Below are 19280 nucleotides of genomic sequence, written 5' to 3' on the forward strand. Positions count from 1 at the left end.
GTGATATTTATTCCTTCCTGAAGGGTGATATTGGCTGGCTATGTCCCTTGTCACAGTTTTGAAAAGGGGCCCTCTCAACATAGTCCCTCAGCTTCCAGGGCCTGGTAATCACTCCCTCCCTTCCCCTCCCTGCCTCCAAGTTGTATCTAGCCTCTGGGTACAACACTATTCATCTAGGTTTTCCTATTCTGCTTCCACCTTTGAAAATAGTCCTGCTTTAAACTCTCCTATGCTTTAGGTAGTTTGAGTGTGCCACCTAGTTTCCTGCTGTGACCCTGGGTATTAGTCAAGTGGTGTTTTGTTTACTTGTTTGCCTTGGTTTTGTTTTTGTTTTTGTTTTGTGTTGTTTTCACAAAATCATAAAGTTGTCTTCGTTCAAGTACTAAATTTTAAGCAAGTCCTATCATCTCTCTAGACTTCAATCATATCATCTTTAAACTGAGGATAAAAATTTCTATATCCCAGGTTGTTATGAGGATTAAATAAATTAAACTGGGTAAAGCATTCAGCACAGTTATTGGCACATAGTAGATGCTCTGAAAATACTTGTTTCCTCTTCCTTTCTTTCCTGAATTGCTTAGCACTGTATTTGTCAAAGGAGAATATATGATTTGGGGGAATTGATAGAGTAGGCAAAGTTTCGGTAAATGTTGACAGTGAGTTTTTAGGCACCTGAGATATTTAAACCCAGCTGGGGAGCTACTTGATAAAAACGCTGATTCTGGGAACTAAACTGAAAAGCTAGTCCAGATCAGTGTAGATTTCAACCCCTCCTCCATTATGCAAAACCCAACTCCACCATTTTTAAAGAAGGAATCAATTACCTGGGTAGGATTCTATTGTAAGTACCCACATTGCAAGGGGTAAGATTTCAAATTGATCCTGTTTCTGGGCCTACCCTTGCTTCTCTACCTCTCTTAAAAAAAAAAAAAAAAAAAAAGATCTCATAAAAACAGGGAGTAGAGGGGCGCCTGGGTGGCTCAGTTGGTTAAGCGACTGCCTTCGGCTCAGGTCATGATCCTGGAGTCCCAGGATCCAGTCCCGCATCGGGCTCCCTGCTTGGCAGGGAGTCTGCTTCTCCCTCTGACCCTCCCCCCTCTCATGCTCTCTCTATCTCATTCTCTCTCAAATGAATAAATAAAATCTTTAAAAAAACAAAACAAAACAGGGAGTAGAAAAGTGTTTGCCAAGGAGAGGTTGATAAAAGGGTACAAACTTCCAGTTATGAGATGAATAAGATCTGAGGATTAAAGTATAACATGGTGACTGTAGTTGATAATACTGTGTTGTAAAATTTACATTTCCTAAGACAGTATGGAAATTAAATGTTTTCATTTAAAAAAAAAAGAGGTAAATATGTGAGGTGATAGATGTGTCAATTAACTTGGTGGTGGGAATCCTTTCATAATATGTACAAGTATCAAATCATCACATTGTATACTTTAAATATATTACAATTTTATTTGTCAGTTATTCCTTAATAAAACTGGGCGCGGGGGGAATGACCTTGCAGCCTTGAGTCTGGCTGGCTCCAAACATGTCTCACTCATCTACAAAACTACTCTTTGGTATTCATGCCCATTTTCATTTCACAAATTTTTTTTTTTTTCACTAATTATGCCAGGCCTTTGTTGGACCCTGGAGAAACAGCATCTAATCAGTAGATATTTATTGATCACTTACTGTGTGCTAGACCCTGTCCTAAATCCTGGGGAGACAACATGAACAAAATGAAGTCTTTTCCCTGATGAAACTTTCATTATAGTGGGGCAAAACACATGACAAAACAAATATATAGTATATTATCAGGTATCGGTAAGTGACATAAAGAATAGTAAGTCAGGAAGAAGAAATAGAGAGTTATAGAGGAGGAATATTTTAGATAATGTGGGGCAGTTGAGCAAAAATCTGAATGAAATAAGAGAATGAGCCTTATGAAGCTCTAAAGAAATATATTCCAGGCAAAAGGAATAGCATGGAGTAAGGCCCAGAGATGAGAACAAGTCAGAAGGCCAGGGTTACTGAGCAGAACTGAGCAAGTAGTAAGAATGAGATCTGAGAAATAGCCAGGAGTTGGATCAGATGTAGAACTTTGTAGGCTGTGGTAAGGACTTAGGGTTTTGCCCTAAATTCACATCAGTGAATCTAATTTATGTTTAAAATATCACTTGGCTACCAGCTAGAGAGTAGACTAAAGGGGCCAGAGAAGGGGAAAGAGCAAGAGTAAAGGCAGGAAGTCATCAAAGAGCTTGCTGTAGTCTTCCAGGAGAAAGATGAGGAGGACCTCAGGCCAGGGAGACTGCTAGTGGCTCAGCAGAAAGAAAATGGTATTTTCAGGGATACTAGTAAGGAGGCACCTATGGTGGTCCAGGGAGAGCTGGTAGGGCTTGGGTCCTAGAGGTGGAGTGCTGAAAAGTAATTGGTTTCAGGAGGTATGTCAAAAGAATGTGCTTGTGGATTTAATATGAGGTGCTAGGGAAAGACAGGAGCCATGACTACTAGGTTTTTGGCCTCAGTGACTAGTTAGTGCAATTGAAGAAAGAAAATCAAGAATTCTATTTCAGACATGTTAGGTTTAAGATGTCCGCTAGGTATTCGAGCAAAGATGTCTAGTAGGCAATTAAATACATGTCTGAAACTCAGGGGAAAGGTAGAGCATGAGATATAAATTCAAGAGCTGCAGTATCTAATTGGATTTTAAAGCCCCAGGATTGGATCAGAGTATAGAACAGGGACAGAATGCATTCTGGCCTTCAGGAAGCTCACAGGCCCTGTTTCTCTACCCTACTATTCTGTGAGGCTCTTGTGAGACAAGACTACTTGGATCTAGGTTATCTGTTCAGGCTTGGAGTTATACACATCATGATTCTGATTCTAGCTCCCTATTCGTCAGCTATGTGACCTTGAGGAAATTACTTAACTCTTCAAACCTATTTTCTCATTCTTAAAAGGGACATGTTAATAATAATGAATGGAATATAATAGTCCCTGTTACCTAGTAAGCCCTTAATAAATGTTAATTATTAATATTAAAATGATCATACTTACTATTATTATTATCATTAATGTTAGGGACTCACTGTTCCCAACCCACTTCTTCCTCCTTTTGATCATCTTTGGGAATGAATGAATTTGGAAGCAAAATAATTATTCCTTCAGCTCTTCACAGTATTTCATATGATGCAAAGGACAACTGACATTATTTTTAGTTAATATTTATTTACATAGATTATGTCTTTATTTTATTTAATGTTTTAAAGTCTTCCTTTCAAAGAAAGAAACTGACCTGGAAAAACAGTGGCTACTCAAAGAATGAGTGACTTTTATTTTTTTAAAGATTTATTTATTTATTTTGAGAGAGAGAGAGAATCTCAGGCACACTCCCTGCTGAGCACAGAGCCCCTCACCAGTTGAATCACAGAACCCTGAGATCATGCCCTGAGCCAAAATTAAGAGCCAATGCCAAACACCCAGGCGCCCTTCAAAGAATGTGTGATTTTTAAATAATGAGTTAGTAAGAAGCTATCATCCATGTGCTTGGCTAGCTTTCACTCTTGTTTTTCAATTGTACTTGGAGGACTGAACACAGAGTCCAAAAGATGTATCTGGGTTTATATAGTAACTGTGATTCAAAAAATGTTCATGTGAAGTAGTTTTGTAAATAGAATCAGATTCCAACTGAGAAATTATATGTAATACACAGAATATATTATGTGGGATATTCTTCATATACCTTTGATGATTTAAATCAGATCTGTTCAGGAGCATAGAGTAGAGCACAAGGATTAGTGAGATGATAGTGATGGTGTTAAGCATTCAAAAATCAAATATTTTTATGGAGGGGGGACTTTTTTTGTAGTCATTCATTTATTTGTAGTCAATTTTTAAGTATCCCCTATGTGAGAAGTGCTGGGTGCAACAAAACAAATAACTTCTAATAACAACTACAATTCTCAAGCACTTTATATCTAAGAGAGGGAGGCACATGTGCACACACACACACACACTTTCATTGAAGTGATGCAGATGTTATGACAAAAAAAAAAATCTCTAAGGAGTAGGGAACAGTGGAATCCTACACCTAACTAATTTAAAAATCAGGCACACTTTTGAGTATAATTGAGTGTATTCCCTCTAGCTTAAAGTATCTCTATAATTGTTTCTGGCCAAGGAGAGTACTAATAGCCAGTGTAAAGTAATGGTGCTTATTGACCAAGAGAAAAGAGGTGCCTGTCAGTGACTCTGAATGAGAGAAATGCTTGTTTCCTGCTGTTGTCTGGAATGGCAACAATGAGGACCTGGAGCACTGTGGGAGGCTTTTAAATATTTAGTCTGTGCCAACCCACAACTGAGGTATTTGTGTATTTAACTTGATAGAGAGATTAATTATATATGGGAATCTTTTCGTATCGCTTGCTTTACTTGTGTTGACAAACGTCCCATCATTCTCTAGGAAGCACATGCCATAGGGATTACTGCAACGTTCTGCAGACAATTTACTTGTAGGGTTTTTATCCCATATGCTGCTTTCTCTTCATCGCAGCTGTCTTTTTATTTATTAAAACACAATCACTGAACAGGGAACTTTTCCAGACTCCCTTTTCTCAAAGTGGCATTTTAGAGCTTAGGTCGAATGCACTCCCTAGTGAATGTATAGTTATTCCCAAGATTTTGTCACTTTGAAATGTAAGGTAGCCCTTGGCCAGCTCAGTTCAGTGGCCAACAATTCCAGTGAAAATTTCATTCTAATTAAAAGAGAAAACGTATCATCTTATTTAAAATTGAAAGCTGAAAGTCCACAATTTTATGCCAATTGTGAGTGCATTAGATTAGATTTGGTATATTTTTGCATGGATAATGTTCACCTTATCCACATGTTCCTTTTTGGCCATCTACAGAGGTAAGTACACAGTTTTGTTGATTTCTTCATTTGCAAATGAGCGTATCAGATCTATCCTCCACTAGTTGACTGTAAGAATGTAAGATTATGCTTTTAACTACCAGAGTGGACTATTTGTATTCCAGGAATTTGACACAAAGTGGAGCCTCAAGTTCTTTGCTATCTTATTCTGAATAAAAATCTAGTTGTAAGAAATAGCATTAATCGAAGCCTGGTTGAAGATAACACAATTCATTAGTTCCCCTGTTCTTAGACCACGCTAGATAATCTGAGAGCCAAATAACTGGACTGCATTATCTTTGTGCTTCATAGAGTTGCCTTGGTAGAATTCCCTTTTGATATATTGCCCTTGGCCTGCATTTAAAGACCCCATAAAATAATTTTATGAACTTTCTTAATGAATTTACTCTAAATATGGTAAGAAAACAGATGCATGCCATATGAAGGCATGAAAAAAAATTGTCAGGTTTCAAAATTATGAGTAACTGGCTTATTTTTTCCCCAAGCAACTGGATGTTTTTTTAATTTTATGAACTCTAAGAATCATATCACTGGTTGTAGTTCTTTTTTGCTTCAGCTACTAGGAACCTCAATTAAAGCCTACTTTTAATGAGTGTATAGGACTTTATGGTATTCATCTGTTTGTGATATCATTACTTCAAGCTTTGTTTCATTTTCCTGCCTATGATATCTTGTCGTCATTTCCTCTTTTGTTTATTATTTATATTTCTATTATATACATCTCTATAATTCACTCCAAATTTATTTTGGACCCAGGTCTACACACACACACACACACACACACGGCCATTTTTGGTCATCATGAGATCAAAAGTCAGGACCCTTTCTATCCAAGTGTCTGTCCTAAAGCAAATGGATTTTTCTTTTCAATTTTTCTAGATTTTTTATGTAAAAGTAGATATATTGTCCCAGTTTTTTATTTAAGATGAGTACATATGGAGTTTAAGTATAGAGAGAATTTCTGGCTATCTGAGGGCAAGATTTGGGATCTGCTACTAGGTTTGATCTTTCCCCTCTCCACAATTTGCCCTCAAAGACATCCCTTCCAGAATGATACACTCCTATACAATTATACATTTGTAGAAGATCCCTCAAATGGCAAGGTTCTGAGGTAGCTTGAGAGAGACTGCTGTCTAATCACCCCTCTTCACTGAATTGTTAAATTGTGTATTTGGGCATCATATAGAGCAGATTCAAATTCTGTTTTTTCTGTTCAGGAGCAATATGACACTGACATATTAATTAAATTCCTTCCAATCTCTCAAATATTTCATCACTAAAAGGAAACAGATAGTTCTTATATCCCAAGATTGCTGTGAGTGTTAAATAAGGTAATTGGCTTAGCATGGACCCAGCACACAGAAAATGCCCTCTAATTGGTGATAAGAACCTTGCATCAGTATGCAGGGCACCCAGTGAAGGCAGGGACCCTGCATACTGATACAAAGGTTCTTGTCACTGAGTTCATCTATTCAATTCTTGTGCCAGCAACTTCTAGACACTGAAGATCTAGATATAGACACATAGTGTCTGTCATCAAGGAACTTACACTTGAGTGGCAGGAAACAACATTTCAGATGGTGACAAGTGCTATAAGGAAAATAAAACAGGGGGATGAGAGAGAGTGCCTGCAGTAAGTCTAATTTAAATTAAGTGTTTGGGGAAAAACTCCTTGTGGGGGTGGCATCTGGGATGAGATACGAAACCATGAGAGACTATGGACTCTGAGAAACAAACTGAGGGTTCTAGAGGGGAGGGGGGTGCAGGGATGGGTTAGCCTGGTGATGGGTATTAAAGAGGGCACGTACTGCATGGAGCACTGGGTGTTATACGCAAACAATGAATCATGGAACACTACATCAAAAACTAATGATGTAATGTATGGTGATTAACATAACATAATAATAATAATAATAATAAAAAAAGAAAGATAAGAAGGAGTTGAGGGAAGAGCATTCAAGAGAGAGGGAAGAGCAAATGAAAAGGCCCTGAGAAAGGGCTGAACTTGATGTATTTGTAGAACAGAAAGAAGGCCTGCGGGGCTAGAGCAGAGGAGGAAGGGACAGCAGTACAAGATGAAGTAGGTGGAAGTCATATCATGATGATGAGTTTAGCTCCCCACTTTTTTGTGCAGTAGAAAGGCACTAGAAGTTTTTAAGCAGGTGTGTAAAAAAATCTGATATTCCTGAGCGCCTGGGTGGCTCAGTCGTTAAACGTCTGCCTTCGGCTCAGGTCATGATCCTGGGGTCCTGGGATCGAGCCCCACGTCGGGCTCCCTGCTCCACAGGAAGTCTGCTTCTCCCTCTCCCACTCCCCCTGCTTGTGTTCCTGCTCTCGCTCTCTCTCTCTCCGTCAAATAAATAAATAAATAAATAAATAAATAAATAAATAAAATCTGATATTACTTAAATATCTTTTCCCTTAAGTGGTATGCAAAATCCAGCTCCATCTTCCCATGCTTTTCTCTTTGCTTAGAAATTCCTTTATTGGGTGCCTGGGTGGCTCAGTTGGTTAAGCGACTGCCTTCGGCTCAGGTCATGATCCTGGAGTCCCGGGATCGAGTCCCTCATCGGGCTCCCTGCTCGGCGGGGAGTCTGCTTCTCCCTCTGACCCTCTTCCCTCTCATGCTCTCTTTCTCATTCTCTCTGTCTCAAATAAATAAATAAAAAATCTTTAAAAAAAAGAAATTCCTTTATTATCCCTTTATCTCTTGGTGAGTTCTTAACCATCCATCCAACACATCACACAGGATTCTGTCTTATTTATCTTTAAATCTCTGTACTTAGAAAAATGCTTACATGGCGAAGGTACTGAATATATGCTTAGTTTTGCATTATCTATACAGATCTGCTTTGACTGAGTCAGGAAATTGAGAATTAACTAAATTTTGAAATTCAAGATAGCCAGGTAGGGCATACTAACCTCATAGGCAGGGCTGCAGTTCTCTTTTCGGCAGTCTGCATCTGTGGACTGTCCAGCATTCGGAAGCACTTCTGATCCACTGAGGCTTTGCTGCTTCCAGTGACATAAACACTGGTACAGCTACATTTTGACTGATTTTCAAGTAAATAGAGATGCAATTTCTGACCAAAACTAAGCCAGAAAGAGCAAAGTTTCCATTCCTTTCACCCTCATTCCTATAAATATGTATTCACAATGCTGGGAATCCATTTTGGGCAAGCTGGTAGCCCTGGGGAGGACTGGGACTCATTTTTGAGAAATATCACATTCTGTAAGGTCTCAGCCCAAAAGGGCAGGAAACATTGCTGAATTTATTTTCCAAATCATTCCTGCCTCTGGGACTGATGCAAGCCATGCTCTTAATAAATCTTCCTTTAAGACCTTTCTCCTTGCATTTGCCTCTTGATCTCATCACCTTTGTCTTCAGTTCACAGAATTTATTTTTTCTCTTCTTTTTTTTCGCTCTCTGCAATAACTTGTCAGCTTGCAGAACACTTTCTCAGTGTTATGCTTCAGGATGGAAGACCAGCTCAGGGAGAAAGGCCTGGCCTTTCTAACCACTCTACTTTCACAGCCTTCCTCTTTCCACACTTACCACCACTTTCTCATGCCCTCCCCAAATTCCAGACCTAGTTCAAGACACCCCTAGAATCTCTCATTAAGGATTAGGCTGGTTGTGAAAGCTTCTGATAGGAAGCTGGCTGCTGTTCGGTCGCCCTGCCTGGAAAAGTAATCTACCCATTTGTTCTATTTTAGCTAACACTTCTCCAAAGTCTGTGAACTCTGATCACATTATATGGATCTTGTCCCTCCTTTGGTGCCATCATAAGCAAGGCAGAAGATGCAGATGCAAAACAGGAAAGATTACTTGGAGAAAATAAAGTATATGTATGATACATTTAATTGATGATATTCTTCAGTCTGACATTCAGACTCCATCCCATTCCCTACAGTTGGGTTCAGGCTTCTCTTCAGACTCCTCACCAATGATTCCTACATAAAACCTATGTTTCAGCTACATGGCCCAGTTCCTCTGGACACATCTTGTGCTTTCTCATCTCTGGTCCTTTTCATATATACTTCCTCTGTCTAAGAAATCTTTCCTCCCTTTTGAATGATACCCCATTTTATCCCACTGTCAAGATTCAGCCTGAAGCCACCCTCTTGAAGAATCCGTCCCTGGACACCCTACCTATCTCTCCTATGAAAGTCCACACTGCTGGAGTTGAAGCCTGACTAACTGCCACTGACTAGCTGTGTGATCTTAAATGACATCTTTCAGTGGACACACCATATCTCCCCTACCACATTCTTATTTCTTATTCAACCCAAGAAGCAGTTGAATGTCTGAGCTACCCCTATGTAGAGTTGAGATAGGCAGCTGTTTATATAGTGTGATTTGAGGCTATCATATGATCTGAATTTTTTTTTTTACTGGTCTTTGTTTAAAGGTTTGAAGACATCTTATAAAACTAATAACATTATAATGAAATTCTTGGAATCATAACCTCATAGTCTTTGTAATCCTAGAATGTCAATTCTGTAAAGATCCTTAAAGGATCAGTTAGTTTCATCTTGTTTTGTTTGGTTTTTAATTTAATCTTCTTGTTTTTTAGTTGGAGAAATTGCTTTTCAGAGGGGCAAATGAGTTGGCAAAGACCATATATGTAATTCAAATTTCTTTATCAACATTATTGTTCAACAACATAATTCTAATTATCTAGAAGGCAAATGTGGCTTATGTTGGTGCTGTTTTCATTGTCTCAAGTTAAATTGGTTATGTATAAATGTATAAGATACAGTTTCTTTAGTTACTAAGAATAGAAATCTATTCTAACTCAGACAAAATGAAATGCATTTGCAAGATATTGGGGACTTACAGAATCAATGGGAGTTGGAAAGAGACATGGACTTAGGGTGAGCAAGAAGGGAAGAACTTTAGCACAAGGGAGAGGAAGCCACAAAAGTGGCTTTCAGGTGGGAAAGTCTGTTCAGGACATGAAGGAACACCAAGCCTTTTATTATTTTTTCTCTATTCAAAATACAGATTTTATGGAGGCCATATCTGATTAGCATAGATAGAGTTATGTGCTTTGATTAGGGACAGCAAGGCCTTTCCTTGTGACTCAAACTATACACAATGATGAAACAGTCATTTAAGTATAAGAAATAATTTGTTGTTAAGACAAGGAAATAGATGCTAAGTACCCAAAATTTACTAATGCCAACTTTGACAAGAATGCCTCATTCAAAGAAAGTTGAGTAAATAATTCTGATAGCTCCCAACTGTGGACCACCAGTGTAGGTCAGGAGCTTTACATTTATGTTCTTATTAGATCCTTTGAACAAATTTTCAAGAAAAATAATATCATTCCCATTTTGAAAATCAGAAAATTTAAGGAAAAAGAGGTAAGTCAATTGCCTGGCAAAACCTGGAATTAAAACCAGATCCGTTTACCTCTAAAGTCTATGTTCTCACGGATTCTCCAAGCCTTCATGTGTGTGAAAGAGCTAATGCAATTCCTGGCACCTGATAGGTATTCTTTCCTGGAGGAGCATGACCAGCAGGGAGATATTACTGGTACTTGCTGTTCTTTCTGCCTACAATGCTTTTCCCCCAGAAATTAACTGGACTGACTCCTTCACTTTATTTAGGTGTTACCTCACCAGAAAGGCCTTCCTTGACAACACAATATAACAAACTTATCACTGCCCTACTTTACTTTCTATTCCCTTATGCTACCTTTTCATAGCACTGGTCATTCACACACACACACACACACACACACACACACGAATATTTGTCTATTTGTTCTCTCCCATAAAAATGGGAACTTTGTTTTATATGCTAATTTATCCTCAGCATCAAGAACTGTGCCTGATAAACAATTGTTTGATGAGTGAACAACACAAATATAACTGGAAGAGTAGTTCTCAGCTCTGTCTCTAACCTCCAGTATGGCTTTGCCCCAGTCATTTATCTCTCCGGGCTTCAGTTGTAAAATGAAAATATCAAATCAGATCAAACCTAACCTCCCCTTTGCCTTATTTCTTGCCATGTGAATGCTTGGTTTTTATGTATTGTGCTTCTCTGCTAGCTTTCTTTTAAAAAAGCACTTTAGAAGAAACTAAAAAAAATGTTTCAAAGACACTGGACTAGATATTCCTTAAAGTTCTATCTTTTTATAAAAGTGTATAGTTGTATCAGCATAAAGAATTTATAGACCTCCCAGATAGATTACAAAGAAAGTCTTTCAAAGAACAATTATGTATTTCTTATTGGAAGAAAATAAAAAGTTCTTCACCCCCTATGCTTCTGGTTCTTAAATTCCAGGAAGAGGACTTAGGAAGTTCATTTACTCACTTCAATTACCAGAAGCTCTTTATTGAGTCCATTTTATAATTTTAATTAACATAATAATCCTGAAAAGTAGGAGGTTATGGAATACATGAATTCAGAGCTTCTAAGATTAATAAGTGTACTGAAGTATGAAAGCTCTTTCACATAATTTTTTTAACTCTGAAGATCAGTGGTATAGAAAGGAATCTGTACTGTTCCCAGGCAGATGATGGATATTGAGAAATTGACTTAGACACTGTCTTTCATGTGATGAAGATCAAAATATCAGAGCTGATTCCTGTGAGTCAACATTTTAACCAGTTACTTTGTGAGGGCATGATCTAATGGAACATAACGAGTGCCCACTTTGGAGCCAATAGCCTTTGAGGATAGGGGGTAACTGAGAACATATTTAAAATAAAAAGGTCTATCCAACAAGAAGATCTAACAATTGTAAATATTTATGATCCCTGGCAGCCAATTATATAAACCAATTAATAACAAAATTAAAGAAACACATTGATAATAATACAGTAATAGTAAGGGACTTTAACACCCCACTCACTGAAATGGACAGATCATCTAAGCGGAAGATCGACAAGAAAACAAGGGTTTTGAATGACACACTGGGCCAGATGGACTTCACAGATATATTCAGAGCATTTTATCCTAAAACAGCAGAATACACATTCTTCTCAAGTGCACATGGAACATTCTCCAGTATGTGACCCACATACTGGGTCACAAATCAGGTCTCAACCAGTACCAAAAGATTGGGATTATTCCCTGCATATTTTACAATGCTTTAAAACTTGAATTCAATCACAAGAGAAAATTTGGAAAGAACACAAATACATGGAGGTTAAAGAGCATCTTACTAAAGAATGAATGGGTCAACCAGGAAATTAAAGAATTTAAAAATTCATGGAACATAAGGAATAGAATGGAGGACATTAGGAGAAGGAAGGGAAAAATGAAAGCGGGAATTCAGAGGGGGAGATGAACCATGAGAGACTATGGACTCCGGGAAACCAACTGAGGGTTTTAGAGGGGAGGGAGGTGGGGGGATGGGTTAGCCCAGTGATGGATATTAAGGAAGGCGTGTATTGCATGGAGCACTGGGTGTTATACACAAACAATGAATCATGGAACACTACATCAAAAACTAATGAGGTACTGTATGGGGACTAACATAACATAATAAAAAAATTAAAAATTAAAAAATTTTTTAAAAAGTTCATGGAAATAAATGAAAAGGAAAACACAACTCTTCAGAACCTTTGGGATGCAGCAAAGGCAGTCCTAAGAGGGAAGTATATAGCAATACAAACCTTTCTCAATAAACAAGAAAAGTCTCAAATATACAACCTAGCCTTACACCTAAAGGAGCTGGAGAAAGAACATCAAATAAAGCCTAAATCCAGCAGGAGAAGAGAAATAATAAAGATTAGAACAGAAATCAATGAAATAGAAACCAAAAGAACAGTAGAACAGATCAACGAAACTAGGAGCTTGTTCTTTGAAAGAATAAGATTGATAAACCCCTAGCCAGACTTATCAAAAAGAAAGGAGAAAGGACCCAAATAAATAAAATCTATTAGTGGCTCTTCACTTCTTTTATGATCAGTCTTTACTCCACAACATGGCTTACAAAGCACCATATGATTTGGTCCCTATCTGCCTTTTCTTTCTTTTTTATTTATTTATTTATTTATTTATTTTTTAATTTTTTTAGATTTTATTTATTTTTTTGACAGAGAGAGATATAGCGAGAGCAGAACATAAGCAGGGGGAGCGGGACAGGGAGAAGCAGGCTTCCCGCAGAGCAGGGAGCCCAATGTGGGACTCGATCCCAGGACCCTGGGATCATGACCTGAGCCGAAGGCAGACGCTTAACGACTGAGCCACCCAGGCGCCCCCTATCTGCCTTTTCGACCTCATCTTTTGCTACTCCCTCACTTATGCACTCTCCCATTCACTCACTCACTCACTCACTTGCTCATTCATTCAATAAATTTCTTTATTTAGTAATTACATGTACTAAACGGGTTAGCCGTTAGGGCTTCATGATGAATAGAGACATGGCCTCACTCTAATGGGATAAGGAAGAACGATGTTAAACTATAATAAAGTATGATGCATGTTATCATAGGGCAGTACAGGGATCACAGGGGCATAACTAGTGGTGGGGGAGAGAATAGTTTCCAGAAGTGAGACCAAAGATAAGTAACTATAGACATTGTAGGCTAGACATAGACACTTATTAGTAGGCTCCTGTGGTTTGACAATTTAGCCCACCTGTAGACTTAGTCCCAGCCATGAAGGGGGTTTGTTTCTATTCTGCAAATAGTCATAAGAGGCATTGGCAAGAAGTTGAAAGTTCCTCAGTTCCTAGGATTTTTTTTTTAAGATTTTATTTATTAGAGAGAGAATGAGAGACAGTGAGCATGAGAGGGAGGGTCAGAGGGAGAAGCAGACTCTCCGTTGAGCAGAGAGCCTGATGCGGGACTGGATCCTGAGACTCCAGGATCATGACCTGAGCCGAAGGCAGTCACTTAACCAACTGAGCCACCTGGGCGCCCCATCAATTCCTAGGATTTTTTCTTGGAATCATGGCTAAGTCCTGACCTAACTCGGCCTTCTAGCCAGGATGATGAATCTTTGCCTTTCCCTCTGACTCCTGTGTCAGTCTCCATTCCTGACCTAGCACTTGTTATGACCCTGACATGTTGCTGAATCCATCGTTCTGGGGTCTTGGCAGCTGTCACATGACCTCAGTAATTCTTCTGGCATGCTTACAGAAGACTGCCTTCCTCTGTGTCAGACCTTCCCAAGGCTGTGTCATATCTCAGTCTTTGTTTTTCAGTCAGTGCTTTGCCTCCCCGGCTCAAATCCCATACCTCTCAGCCTGCCACACCTTATGCATCTACAGGTCATCAAGTCATTACCACTTTTCACATGAAGCAGTAGCCTGGTCCAGCTCCCTCATCTATTGGAGACTGACATCCTAAGGGATATCTCCTCAAGATTTCCATTCTGTTCCCCATGTATCCATGCCAGCCTTTCATTCCTGGTAGGGTAGATCTTATTCCTCATTCCCTTTGTCATAGTAGGAAAGAATAACTTTGGTGTCACCCAGCTTGAAACCTTGTATGTACATCATCTCTGCGAAGTAATCCTGCTCTCCTCCTTCTCACTGATTCTGATCCTATCTTCATCCACTTGAGACTGTGATTGTACTTTTTGCCCTGGAAAACTGGAAGTCACTTGCTATCCATGCCTCTGCCCTTCCTCGGTTTTTCCTTGGCAGTCTACTTCCTTCACTGCTGACTCAGTCTTGGCTCCAACATCATTATCTCTCATGACCTATCCCCCTGCACTCAGAACCTAGTTTTGGGACCAGATGATTTTTCTTTTCTTTTCTTTTTAATTATTAGCCAACATATAGTACATCATTAGTTTATGATGTAATGTTCAATGGTTCATTAGCTGTGTATAACACCCAATGCTCATCACCACATGTGCCCTCCTTAATACCCATCACCTGGCTACCCCATCCCTCAGTTTGGTTTCCAGAGTCCAGTCTCTCATGGCTTGTATCCCTCTCTGATTTATTCCCATTCAGTTTTCCCCCCATTCCCCTGTGGTCCTCTGTGCTATTCCTTGTGTTCCACATATGAGTGAAACCATATGATAATTGTCTTTCTCTGCTTGACTTATTTCACTTAGCATAATCCCCTCCAGTACTGTCCATGTTGATGTAAAAGTTGGGTATTCATCCTTTCTGATGGCTGAGTAATATTCCATTCTATATATGGACCACATCTTCTTTATCCATTCGTCTGTTGAAGGGCATCTCAGCTCCTTCCACAGTTTGTCTATTGTGGATATTGCTGCTACAAACATTGCGGTACATGTGGCCCTTCTTTTCACTACATCTGCATCTTTGGCGTAAATACCTAGTAGTGCAATTACTGGGTCAGAGGGTAGCTCTATTTTTAACATCTTGAGGAAATTCCATACTGTTTTCCAGAGTGGCTGTACCAGCTTGTATTCCCACCAACAGTGTAAGAGGGTTCCCCTTTTGCCACATCCTTGCCAACACTTGTTGTTTCCTGTCTTGTTAATTTTTGCTATTCTAACTTGGTATCTCATTGTGTGCTTTTTTTACTGTCAAATTTCTTTTTTAATTTTTTTTGTTTTTTTTAATTTTTATTTATTTTTTTAAATTTTATTTTATTATGTTATGTTAGTCACCATACATTACATCATTAGTTTTCTTTCTTTCTTTTTTTTTTTTTTTGAAAAACCTAAATATGAGACAGGAGTCCATCAAAATCCTAAGGGAGAACACAAGCAGCAACCTCTTTGACTTTAGCCACATCATTAATTTTTTTTCACACATCATTAGTTTTTGATGTAGTGTTCCATGAGTCATTGTTTGCGTATAACACCCAGTGCTCCATTCAATATGTGCCCTCCTTTTTTGTTGTTGTTTGATGGAAATATTTTATATCTTTTTTTTTGTTTGATGGAAATATTTTATATCTTTTTTAAAATTTTATTTTATTATGTTAGTCACCATACATCATTAGTTTTTGATATAGTGATCCATGATTCATTGTTTTCGTATAACACCCAGTGCTCCATGCAGTACGTGCCCTCCTTAATATCCATCACCAGGTTAACCAATCCCCCCACCCACCTCCTCTCTAAAACCCTCAGTTTGTTTCTCAGAGTCCATAGTCTCTCATGGTTCATCTCTCCCTCCAATTTCCCCCCCTTCAGTTTTCCCTTCCTTCTCATAATGTCCTCCATGCTATTCCTTATGTTCCACAAATAAGTGAAACCATATGATAATGGACTTTCTCTGCTTATTTCACTTAGCATAATCTCCTCCAGTCCCATCCATGTTGATGCAAAAGTTGGGTATTCATCCTTTCTGATGGCTGAGTAATATTCCATTCTATATATGGACCACACCTTCTTTATCCATTCATCTGTTGAAGGGCATCTTGGCTCTTTCCTCCGTTTGGTTATTGCAGACATTGCTGCTATGAACATTGGGGTGCATATGGCCCTTCCTTTCACTACATCTGTGTCTTTGGGGTAAATACCCAGGAGTGCAATTGCTGGGTCTTAGGGTAGCTCTATTTTTAATTTTCTGAGACACCTTCACACTGTTTTCCAAAGTAGCTGTACTAACTTGGATTCCCACCAACAGTGTAAGAGGGTTCCCCTTTCTCCACAACCTCTCCAACATTTGTTGTTTCTTGCCTTGTCAATTTTTGCCGTTCTAACGGCATCTAACGTGTAAGGTGATATCTCAGTGTGGTTTTAATTTGAATTACCCTGATGGCCAATGATGATGAGCATTTTTCATGTGTCTGTTAGCCATTTGTGTGTCTTCTTTGGAAAAGTGTCTATTCATGTCTTCTGCCCATTTTTTGCCTTGATTATTTATTTTTTGGGTATTGAGTTTGAGAAGTTCTTTATAGATCTTGGATACCAGCCCTTTATCTGTAGTGTCATTTGCAAATATCTTCTCCCATTCTGTGGGTTGCCTCTTTGTTTTGTTGACTGTTTCCTTTGCTGTGCAGAAGCTTTTAATCTTGATGAAGTCCCAAAAGTTCATTTTTGCTTTTGTTTCACTAGCCTTTGGAGATGTATCTTGAAAGAAATTGCTATGGCCAATGTTAATACCTGCCCTCCTTAATACCCATCACCAGGCTAACCCATATCCCACCCCCGTCCCCTCTAAAACCCTCAGTTTGTTTCTCAGAATCCATAGTCTCTCATGGTTCATCTCCCCCTCTGATTTCCCCTTCTTCATTTTTCCCTTCCTACTATCTTCTTTTTTTTTTTTAAACATATAATGTATTATTTGTTTCAGAGGTACAGGTCTGTGATTCATCAGTCTTACACAATTCACAGTGCTCACCATAGCACATACCCTCCCCAGTTGTAGTTTTGATTTGTATTTCCCTGATAGCTAGTGATGTGGAGCATTTTTTTCGTGTGTCTGTTAGCCATTTGTATGTCTTCTTTGGAGAAGTGTCTGTTCATGTCTTCTGCCCATTTATTGACTGGATTAGTTGTTTTTTGGGTGTTGATAATTTTTCACTTCACTTTTTGACTAAGCTCTTTGGATTTGGCAGCCTGGAATTTAGGCCATTCCCTGGCTTCCTTGGACTCCAGGCCACTTGAGTCTACTCTCATGATCTATTCCTCAGGATTTCTTTTAGGGTCTTAGTTCATTTTACTTAGGTAAACAGGTACTCCCTGTGCTAGGGGTTGGATAATGAATCAGAAATACACCAGATGGTCCTGCTTCTCTATATTTCTTTGTCTATTGCAAAGCCCCCTAACCCCCACCTTGGTCATGGCTAGCCTGCAGTGCCCCACTGAGTGAGAACAGGGGGACAGCCTGTGACCACTCTCTACTGGGAGGCCATTTTGATGAGAGACCCCTATTGAGTAAACCAGGCTGAGTTCTACTTTTACAGTTTGGAAGGCCTCACAGTCACTCCTCACGTGGTAGAGCTGGGTAACAATGAATCTTCTGGCTTAAAAGCTCTGATCTGATGGTTGTGGAAGGAGAAACATGAGGAATCCAGAAACAAATCAGGGTACTGCATTATGCGGGAGAGGAAAGAGAGGAAGCCTGTGTCTAGATGATTAATGCCTTTATCTTTTCTCTGAGAGAAACACTATGTGAAGTCCTATAAAATCTTAACCAGTGGAGCAGCTTAGAAGCCCCTCCACAACAATACCCACCCCTACCTAGCTCTGCTGAGAACCCACTAGCTAACTGTGGGTTTAGAACTCCTTGTCCACTCAGACCACTAACAATCAGCCTTCTTACCTTCCCTCTCTGTCATTATCCCCTCACCCAGACATATTTACTCCATTCAATTAATGAATATCTACCACGAGTCTACCATGTGTCAGGTACTCTGTCAGATGCTAGGTTATTCACTGGTGAGCAAAAAACAGATGTTGTCCCTACTCACATAGAAACTACAACCTAATTGGGAATGTAAAGTGTAAGTAAACAAGTGCAAACACATATATAATTGCAAATTGAAGTAGTGCTTTGAGGAAAAGGATCTAGTTGCTCCAAGGGAGACTAACAGGAGAGCCTAATTTAAGGAGTGATAGGGAAGATAATATCTGAGCTAAAACAAAAATGAAGGATAGATGTCAGCTAGGCAAGGGAGGGAGTTAGTGTGGAGAACAGGACAGACAGAGGGAAAAATACTTAAAGGTCCTGAGATAGACTACGAACTTGGTTCATCTGAGGAAGTAAAAAAGTCATGTTAAAGAGTTTGGATTTCCATTCTAGTGTAATTGGAAATTCTGTATGAATTTTAATCCAGGAAATGGTATGAGCCAATTAAACTGTGAAAAAACTATGTGGAGAGGGGATTGGAGAGGAGAAGAGTGAGAAAAAGAAAGCTGGGCAGTGTAGGGGACTTTTTCAGCAAACTGGCAAAAACATGGAAATAGAGACAAGTAGAGAGTTTGGAGATATCTTCTAAAGATAGAATTTAAGGACCTTAATGAGATGAGGGATGTAACAATTTCAGTAAATGATATCAGGCCAAAATCTTTTTTTAATTATGTTATGTTAATCACCATACATTACATCATTAGCTTTTGATGTAGTGTTCCATGATTCATTGTTTGGGTATAACACCCAGTGCTCCATTCAGTACATGCCCTCTTTAATACCCATCACCAGGCTAACCCATCCCCCCACTCCCTTCCCCTCTAGAACCCTCAATTTGTTTCTCAGAGTCCATAGTCTCTCATAGTTCATCTCCCCCTCCAATTTCCTCCCCTTCAAAGACTAAAATAAGAGATGAGGAAGGACAATATATCATACTTAAAGGGTCTATCCAACAAGAAGATCTAACAATTGTAAATATCTGTGCCCCTAATATGGGAACAGCCAATTATATAAGCCAATTAATAACAAAAGTGAAGAAACACATTGAGAATAAAACAATAATAGTGGGGGACTTTAACAGGCCAAAATCTTAATATCATTATTGA

At 38.9% G+C, this 19280-nt stretch overlaps 1 protein-coding gene across 1 annotated transcript in view; it reads left to right on the forward strand.

Moving 5' to 3' along the window:
- AGBL4 (AGBL carboxypeptidase 4) overlaps positions 1-19280 on the forward strand; it is a 1423919-nt gene that overhangs the window by 899180 nt on the left and 505459 nt on the right. The window lies entirely within an intron of this gene.

Source organism: Mirounga angustirostris, unplaced genomic scaffold (genome assembly GCF_029215605.1).
Source record: "Mirounga angustirostris isolate CCGP_5_RB_7025 unplaced genomic scaffold, mMirAng1.0.hap1 SCAF_4, whole genome shotgun sequence".
NCBI lineage: Eukaryota > Metazoa > Chordata > Mammalia > Carnivora > Phocidae > Mirounga > Mirounga angustirostris.